At 36.5% G+C, this 8605-nt stretch overlaps 1 pseudogene; it reads left to right on the plus strand.

Annotated features, from left to right (window-relative positions):
- Positions 1–646: 646 nt before the first annotated feature.
- LOC116095371 lies at positions 647–1796 on the plus strand (annotated as a pseudogene).
- Positions 1797–8605: the final 6809 nt, after the last annotated feature.

The following is an 8605-nucleotide window of genomic DNA, read 5'->3' on the forward strand; positions in this document are numbered from 1 at the left end:
GACAATAGTAACAGAAAATTAGCTTATGATGTATTAAAAATTACACTGTTATGCATTCATATTTAAGAATTGACAGCTAAACTTTGTAACATGACAATAATGTACTTGATACTGATTTTAAAAAGAATGAGATGTTTAAAACTGGGTTTTGTTTGTCAAAGTTGTGGTTAAGGGTTGCAAGATAAGTTGTTGATGGATTGGTAACAAGTTGCTGAGGGATTTAGTGCAAGTCGCTGAGGGAGGGGGGTGACTGGGAGGTGGCCATTCAACAGGACATAAAGTAAGTAAGTAAAAAAATAAATGAAAAAAGTAAATATTGAAAACATGATCCTTAAAATAATTTTAAATATATTTTTTTTAATTTCTTAAAGGGTTTATGAAACAAATGTCAGCCTCTATTTCTGACAGGGGAGGCTGCAGCCTTGCTCTGGTCCCTGAAGCTGGTGGCTGAGCTGTGTGTCTCCTCCTATGCTGCTGCCATATTGTCTGTGTGAGGATAGGGGAGTGCGGCTAGTGCTGCTGCCACTTCCACTGCAGTGTGAAGAAAGAGGGTCTGAAACAAAGTCTTACCAACTTCTGCTTTTGAACACAGTGATTTCCAGATCTTCAAATATCGAGTTCAGCTTTGTCTGTCAACCTGTCTGACATGTCAGGACCCGTGCCAAGCAGGGCCAGAGTTTACACAGATGTTAACATGCACAGACCCTGGGAGTACTGGAACTATGAATCAAATGTGGTGAAATGGGGAAATCAAGATGACTAACAGCTTGTTCAAAAATTGGCAGGGGGAAATACAAAGTATTTGAAGCCATCAACATCACAAATAATGAAAAAGTCGTTGTTAAAATTCTCAAGCCAGTAAAAAAGAAGAAAATTAAGCATAAAATAAAGATTTGGAGAATTTGAGAGGTGTGCCCAACATCATCACATTTGCAGACATTGTAAAAGACCCTGTACAACGAACCCCTGCCTTGGGTTTTAAACATGTAAACAACATAGACTTCAAACAATTGTACCAGACGTTAAGAGATGATGACATTTGATTTTACACGTATGAAATTCTGAAAGCCCTGGATTATTGTCACAGCATGGGAATTATGTGCAGAGATGTGAAACCCCATAATGTCATGATTGATATTAACTCAGAAAGCTTCGGCTAATAAACTGTGATTTAGCTGAGTTTTACCATCTAAGTTGCTTTCTGGTATTTCAAAGGTCCAGAGCTACTTGTAGATTATCAGATATATGATCATAGTTTGGATATGTGGGAGCTTTGGTTGTATGCTGGCAAGTATAATCTTCTTCAAGAAGCCATTTTTCCATGGACATGACAATTATAATCAGTTGGCGAGGTTAGCCAACGTTCTGGGAACTGAAGATTTATATGATTATACTGACAAGTACAACATTGAATTAGATCCATGTTTCAATGATATCTTGGGCAGACACTCCCATAAGGGATGAGAAAGCTTTGTCCACAGTGAAAACCAGCATCTTGTCAGCTCTGATGTCTTGGATTTTCTGGATAAGCTGCTGCTATACGACCACCAGTCACGGCTGGGAGAGGCCATGGAGCACCCTTACTTCTACACTGTTGTGAAGGACCAGGCTTGAATGACTTCCACTAGCATGGCAGGAGGCAGCACACCTGTCAGCAGTGCCAATATGATGTCAGGGATTTCTTCAATGCCAACCCTTTCACCCCTTGGACCTCTGGCAGGCTCAACAGTGATTGCCGCTGCCAACTCACTTGGGATACCTGTTCCAGCTGCTGCTGGTGCTCAGCAGTAATGACCCCCATCTATCTTTTGAAGCCTGAGCAGAGGTGGGGAAGTCCACCCCCTAGTTGATGCAGCTTGGGCCTGGTTGGAAGGGGGTGAGAACACTTTAGAAACGCCATGTCTAAACCGTTTTGCTTGTGTGTTAGTAGCTGAGTCATAAAAAAGAAATTTATAGGCTGATTTCTTTCTTTTCTTTTTTTCTCTTTTTTTTCTTTTTTAAAATAAACTTGGACTTTTCATAACTCAGGGGATTCCCTGAAAAAAATTAGCTGCAGGTGTAAAATTTCATGGACAAATATTTTTGTCCTTTTCCAAGTTTAGTTTATCACCACTAAAGAGCAAAGATAAAGTGGCCTCGGTCCCAGCTGTGTTTGGGTGGAGATTTCATCCCTTTCCCATGTTGCTTTTCCCCCATTGTACACTCTTGGGGCTTACGTCTCATGTTCTTCACCAGAGAGAGGAGGGGAGGGAAGAGAAAAGGTAGGGAGGACCCAGTCCATCCTGCAACACTGTTCTGCTAGCTGGCTACTTCACCTCTTCTCTCCTCTTCTCTCTACCTTCTCTCTCTTGCATCGGTGACTCACTCTGGCTCTGGTGAAGGTGGGTCTGCCTTATTTACATCAAAACAACTTGCAGACAGATCCAAAAGCTTTCTTTCTGAATGAATCATGTCTTGCATAAACCTAAATGATTTTAATTTTAGTTTAGTTTCCATTTGTGATACTTTTCCTTCTGGACTCCTACCTTGGTGTTTCCCTTTTCATCTTCAGACATGCTGTGCTTCATAGCTGGGAGGAGAGGGGAGGCAACATCTTTTTTAGTTTTCTTTGACTTGGGCATTTTGAAGTCAGTTAGTTAGTGGGCATAATTTATTGATTTTTTTTTTTTTAAATATTGTCCATGTAAGTTTCATGCTAGTACTCTTATGGGCAGCACTGGGTTCATTTTAAGCTTTGTACTTTTCCCCCTCCTGTCTTGCCCTTTTTTCACATGCCATCTAGTGAGGAGCCCCTGCTCTCAAAGTTGTAAGTGTATTTGAGAGGCAGGAGCACAGCCACTACCTCCAGTGAACCAGAAATGGTAGACCTGTAATTGTGGGAAACGATCAGTTCTCTTGTCATGACCCTGTCATCCATTGCTGTGTGTGTGTGTGTGTGTGTATGTGTGTATAATACTTTTTCCTTCATATGTGAAAGATCCAGTGTTGGAATTCTTTGGTGTAAATAAATGTTTGGTTTCATATATATATGAATATATATATATATATATATATATATATATATATGAAGAATACTATAAAGTAAGATGATATTATGGTATGATACTATATATATATATGAAAGAAACAAATATCAACCACAATAGATTTCCTAGGCCCTTACCCAAAATTATCAAGTGTAGCATACATGTTTTGTATAGGTGACACTAAGGCTCATCAACAATAGTCACAGGGTTAAAATCGTTATAAATATTGAGGTACACATAAAATAAGACACATAATGAGAACCATCAACACATCACTGTTATTCATAGTCTATGCAGACATCTTCATAACCAACATCATTGAAATACTGGGATAAACAGTTTACCACTTTTGATTTTAATCCAAAGCTGTCATATCCAATTACTGTATAGATAGTAACTCAAAAAGCTAAGATCTAAGGAAATTTTCTTTTACAAATGCAGATATATGAAGAAATCTTTAATCTTTTTATTTATTGAGAAACTCATAATATTTCTATGTTCACAGAATACTGAAATGCAAACTCAATATTACAATGATGTACCTTACTAAAGTCATATTTGTGAAACTACATTTAGCAAATTAAAATTCATTTTTTATTTCTCCATGTCAATGATATGAAGATATAAAATGACACTTGCAAAAAGTAATTCTGACAATCAGAAGTAGGAAAAAAACAAAAGCAAAAGATAAGAGCTAAAAAGGAAAGACTGTGAAAAAGCATATTGTGGTGCTAGAATGTAGAAACTGGAGAGATAGGCTCTAAGAGTTGGCCAGCTTCTGTAATCAAGAACGATATTTTAAAAGTTTGAATCATGATGAATAACTGCTTGGCCAGGAGTCATTAATTGTTCTTGCAGAATACATTTACAACCCAGTTCATATAGTATTGCTCGTTTTGTAGTTCTTTTTCTGATTTTGACACAGCATTCTTTACTGAAAGCCTCATTTCTGTACTATGTTTCTGTGTTGTTTAAGTTATATAGAATTCTATTTTACATTTAGTAATACACAGATCATGATGTTTACTCTTTTCAATATGATTGGACTAAGCTACATGAAAAGCTCAGTACAGGATATTTTGTGGTGTGTCTTTGAAGGAGTTTCCAGGGAAACCTGATATGTAAAACAGTAACTGTGGAGGAGAGACCTGGGTATAAGTAGCACTATATAATAATCTGAAAATCCAAATGAAATACAGCTGGAAAACAGAAAAATTAGCAAGCCAGCCCATGTCTATATTTCCACCATCACTGCAGGTTCTTGTTTCTTCGTGTTTTTTTTTTTGGGGGGGGGTGGCATGTTTCGAGACAGGTTTTCTCTGTGTAGTCCTGGCTGTCCTGGAACTCACTCTGTAGACCAGGCTGGCCTTGAACTCAGACATCTGCCTGCCTCTGCCTCCCAAGTGCTGAGATTAAAGGCGTGCGCCACCACTGCCCGGCTTCTTCATTTTTTACTTTAGTGACTCTCTAGGGAACTTCCAGACTCTCAGATTTAGACTGGGGTTGAATTATTGATCCCATATATCTTAGGCACTGATCTTTTATAGTGAAGAGACATGATAACCAAGGCAACTTATTAAAAAGAATGCATTTAATTGAGGGCTTGCTTCCAGTTTCAGAGGCATAGCAGGGAACATGGTGTCTGGACAGCATGGTGCTAGCGAAAAACTTGAGATCCATAGGAAAACTTCCTGATCCATAGGAAGATCAGGAGAGCCTAAAACTATCATGGGCTTTTGAAATGCAAAAGCCAACCACCGGATATTTCTTCCAACAAGGCCATGCCTCCTCTAACAATGCCACACCTCGTAATCCTTTCAATTATTGCAAACAGTTCACTCCATAGTAGCTAGGCATTCAAATGTATTAAATGTATTTATGTGGCCCGTTCTTACTAAAGCCACCATGCTATTTCTTGAGATATCCTGTTTATGGACTACGAAGACACTGGTCCTCTGCTCCACCACTCTATAGAGGGCCGTTATTATACTACATGCCAACTCTGCAAGTCAATCTAGTGAAACTTCTTTATAATTATTTATAGACTGCCATTTCTTATTTTCTAGAGAATGCAGACCATACAATTGTAAAAACAGTCATGCAGGACAGCAATACCATAGTATCATCTTACTTTATAGTATTCACAATTATTTCTAAAATAGTTACTTTGTTGGCTTCTTCAAGCAAATACACTTTTGATTCATTAAACAATACTATCAATTTTACCAAGTAAAAAGTACCCATAAAGTCAGACTACTCATTTCTAAAATGAAGTTTTCAACATTGACAGATTATTTTGGGGCTTGAGATTTTTTTCAAAATTCAACTTCCAACCTCTCTGACATAGCCTAGCATTTCTTCTATACATCTTGGGAAATTGTAGTTTCCAGAAATATCAATATCTGACACTGTTATCCTTCATGATTTTCATCTTCAAGAATCTGACTCTCAGAATTTTAGGAAAAAAATATCAATCTTTGGTGGTTTCTTTTTATTTTTAAAATTATCTTAATGCAATGACTCTACAGTAAATAGTATTGTGACAGGTAAATGACTATTATGGATAAAGAATAGTCACAAATTTTTGGAGTTCTGTATTCAGAAACATCTATTCAAGTAATTTTCTATATTCATCTGTCTTCTCTAGTTAAATAATTGAGAATTAGTAGTTGTCAGGTGAATCATAAACATCTGAGTTAAAAATGAATATCAATACAAGTCCAATAGTTTCTAAGAATACAGGAAGGGAAAGGGGAAGATTAAAGTAAATTATCATTACTAGGAAAGGCTTTTGTAGAGTTTGCACTCTAATCCATTGACTATTGAAAGATTACATGCAAATTATAACTTGTTATTCCTTAAATGAACTCACTAGAGACAGCAGTTACTGCTGTACTAAAAATGAAGTCTGATAGTTTTGGATACAGTTATTCCCAACAGAGAGTATTTACTTTGGAAAACTCTATACTATGACGTTAGAAAAACCAACTATTAATATTTAGGGGTCCTCTCTCCTGTGCCCCATCCTGCAAAGACAGGATGGCTTTCTCATCACAAAGATTTAGTATTCAATTCTGTCTGTCTGATTCTTGGTTCTTAACCATTTCTTAAATACCTCCTTATGGTTGTCTCAGTTTAGAAGTGAGGTAATCCAATTTTTTTCCTTTGGTTCTTTGGAAAGTGTTTACTTATTATTTTTATGGTCGTTAAAACACTGGGTCTCACTGTCACTAGCCAGAGAATCCCATCATACTACAAATGACTTGTGAATTCTGGACTCTTTTCTTATGAGCTCACATATTCCTAACTTAGGATTGAAATAAGGAGAAGATCAAAAAACACCATACAGGATCAGCACACAGGAAGTAATAACAATCTTCATGTGTACTAAAGTAGAGATACTAAAATTAAATTCTATCAGGAAAATACCTGGCTGAGAATAGCAAATATGAGTCTATTGGCTTATGAAACCCCCAAAAACAATATAAACAGAAGTTCAGACATGAAATGGAATAGAAGATTTAGAGCCAGTTGTTTACAGTAGCAAGGAGACAGGACTTTAAGACCCAACAGGTGAGCTCCACCCAGCCTGGGCCTGGGAGCATTATCACAAACCCTATAGGTATAAATAGCTCATTACTCTTCACTGTCAGGTCTAAGGAACATGAATATTTGGATTTCACCAAAAGGCCATTGCCAGTTAGGTATACAGAGAAAGATCTATCCTCATCTTGATTAAATTGTAGATTAAGCTTTTAAGTCCAAAGTATTGGAAACTACACTCAAATACTAAACCAAACAAGAATTCTATGGGATTCAGTCCAAGGAAAATGAAGCAAAATGTATGTCTAACATGTCTGAGCACATATGGTTTTCATTTCTGGTAAAAATCCTATCCACGAAGGAAAATCATGAATGGTTTCTGGAAACATGCCCAGGATCCAAACCTACTCAAAAGCTAGCAAGAAAGTGCTAATCTTTGATGCTTTCCAAGTCTCATAACGAAGTGGGTTAAGTGTGTGAGTTCAGGAACTAATGAGCTTTCCCTTGAATCTTAATTTTGCCAATAACTATTAGTGGGTAGTATTTATAAGTTTTCCGATCTCTTAGTGCCTCTGTTTCTGAACAGTGAGACTAATAGTAATGCATAAACCATAGAGTTATTGTGAGAACTTAATGAACAAACACATACAAAGTCCCTAGAATGCAGCCTAGCAATGAGTAAGGACCTATTATTTAGAGTTACTGTTATTTACATGTAGACAGTTGGATGGTTTAGTAGAAAATTCAAGGTCTAGACTTACAGATTTTAAACATTTTCAAAACCGTGAAGTTGCTTTTTAAAAACTTAATCCACCATATATTGTAAAAAAAAAACAAAACTGATATTTCTCTTAATATAAAAGATAAAGTATCTAATATCTAATACACTATTCAGCCTTCTATTGATATCCATTTAAAGGCCATGAAGAACATAACTTGAAAAATATTGAATATAAATGAATGAAACCCTAGTTGCTAATGGGAAAGGAACTGCCAGCTTTTTTATCTAAGTAATGGGACCTTCAGTATTCCAGGTTAATCTTGTTTGATGTTAGAACATAGACCTTGGACAAGACAGGATTCACTATGCAAGGTGGCACATTCACTTGTGTTGCAGTTAATGCAGTGGCAGTGTTTGCAGACAGGAGAATTATTGTAGAACATGAAGTGCTTTTGCCAAAAGATATCTGGAAATGGAAATAAATACCTTGATTGTTACAGGACTGCAGGGTCACTCCCTTCCCACAGCCCATGTTAACTGAGCCCCAACCAGAATCCATCAAAATTCCAAACTAAGAACTAGACATAATAAACAAAACCAATAAACAAATTTTCAGATTTCCTGGAATTTATTTTTTGTGTCCTGCAACACATATGTTCCTTTTGTGGCTAGGACTAGGTTCTAGGGTCAAAGATGTTTCCTATGCAAAGATGTGTTGGACATTATAAATGAGACTTTTGTGATTAAACCAAATTTTTCTTATTAAAATTTTTCATTCAAAATATTTTGAGCATGTTTTTCCCCAAGAGCCTCCTCATATCCTTACTCACCCAACTTTATGTTCTCTGTCTGTCTTTCTCTAGATAAATAGAGAGATAGATATATAGATATATAGGTATCATCTAATAGTCATTTGTCTCCCCATCTATCAGAAGTTAAGAAATAGAAATATTGCATCAAAGACCTTTATTCTGCATATAGAAAACTAAAAGCAAAGAAAAGTAATTTTTATACCCAAATTCCATACTAGTTAGTATAGATTCAAGTGTGAATCTCCAATTCTGAGAGTCAGCAGGACCACTAATTTTTGTTTAGTCTCATATTCATCTATCTTCTAATTCCTTCGATAATTCTATCATCTATGCTGATTTTCTTTTGTTGTGTCCTGGTGCAAGTATTGGTCTAAAAATTCTAGAAGGCAGAGGGAACTATTCTATTAGAGGGGCAAACTAAAAAAGAAAAAAGCAGGAAACAATGACAAAGAAAAATATGATGATGGATCAGAGCCCAGTATCCCCATCCCTGTGAATTGCTA

This window comes from Mastomys coucha, unplaced genomic scaffold (genome assembly GCF_008632895.1).
Source record: "Mastomys coucha isolate ucsf_1 unplaced genomic scaffold, UCSF_Mcou_1 pScaffold18, whole genome shotgun sequence".
NCBI lineage: Eukaryota > Metazoa > Chordata > Mammalia > Rodentia > Muridae > Mastomys > Mastomys coucha.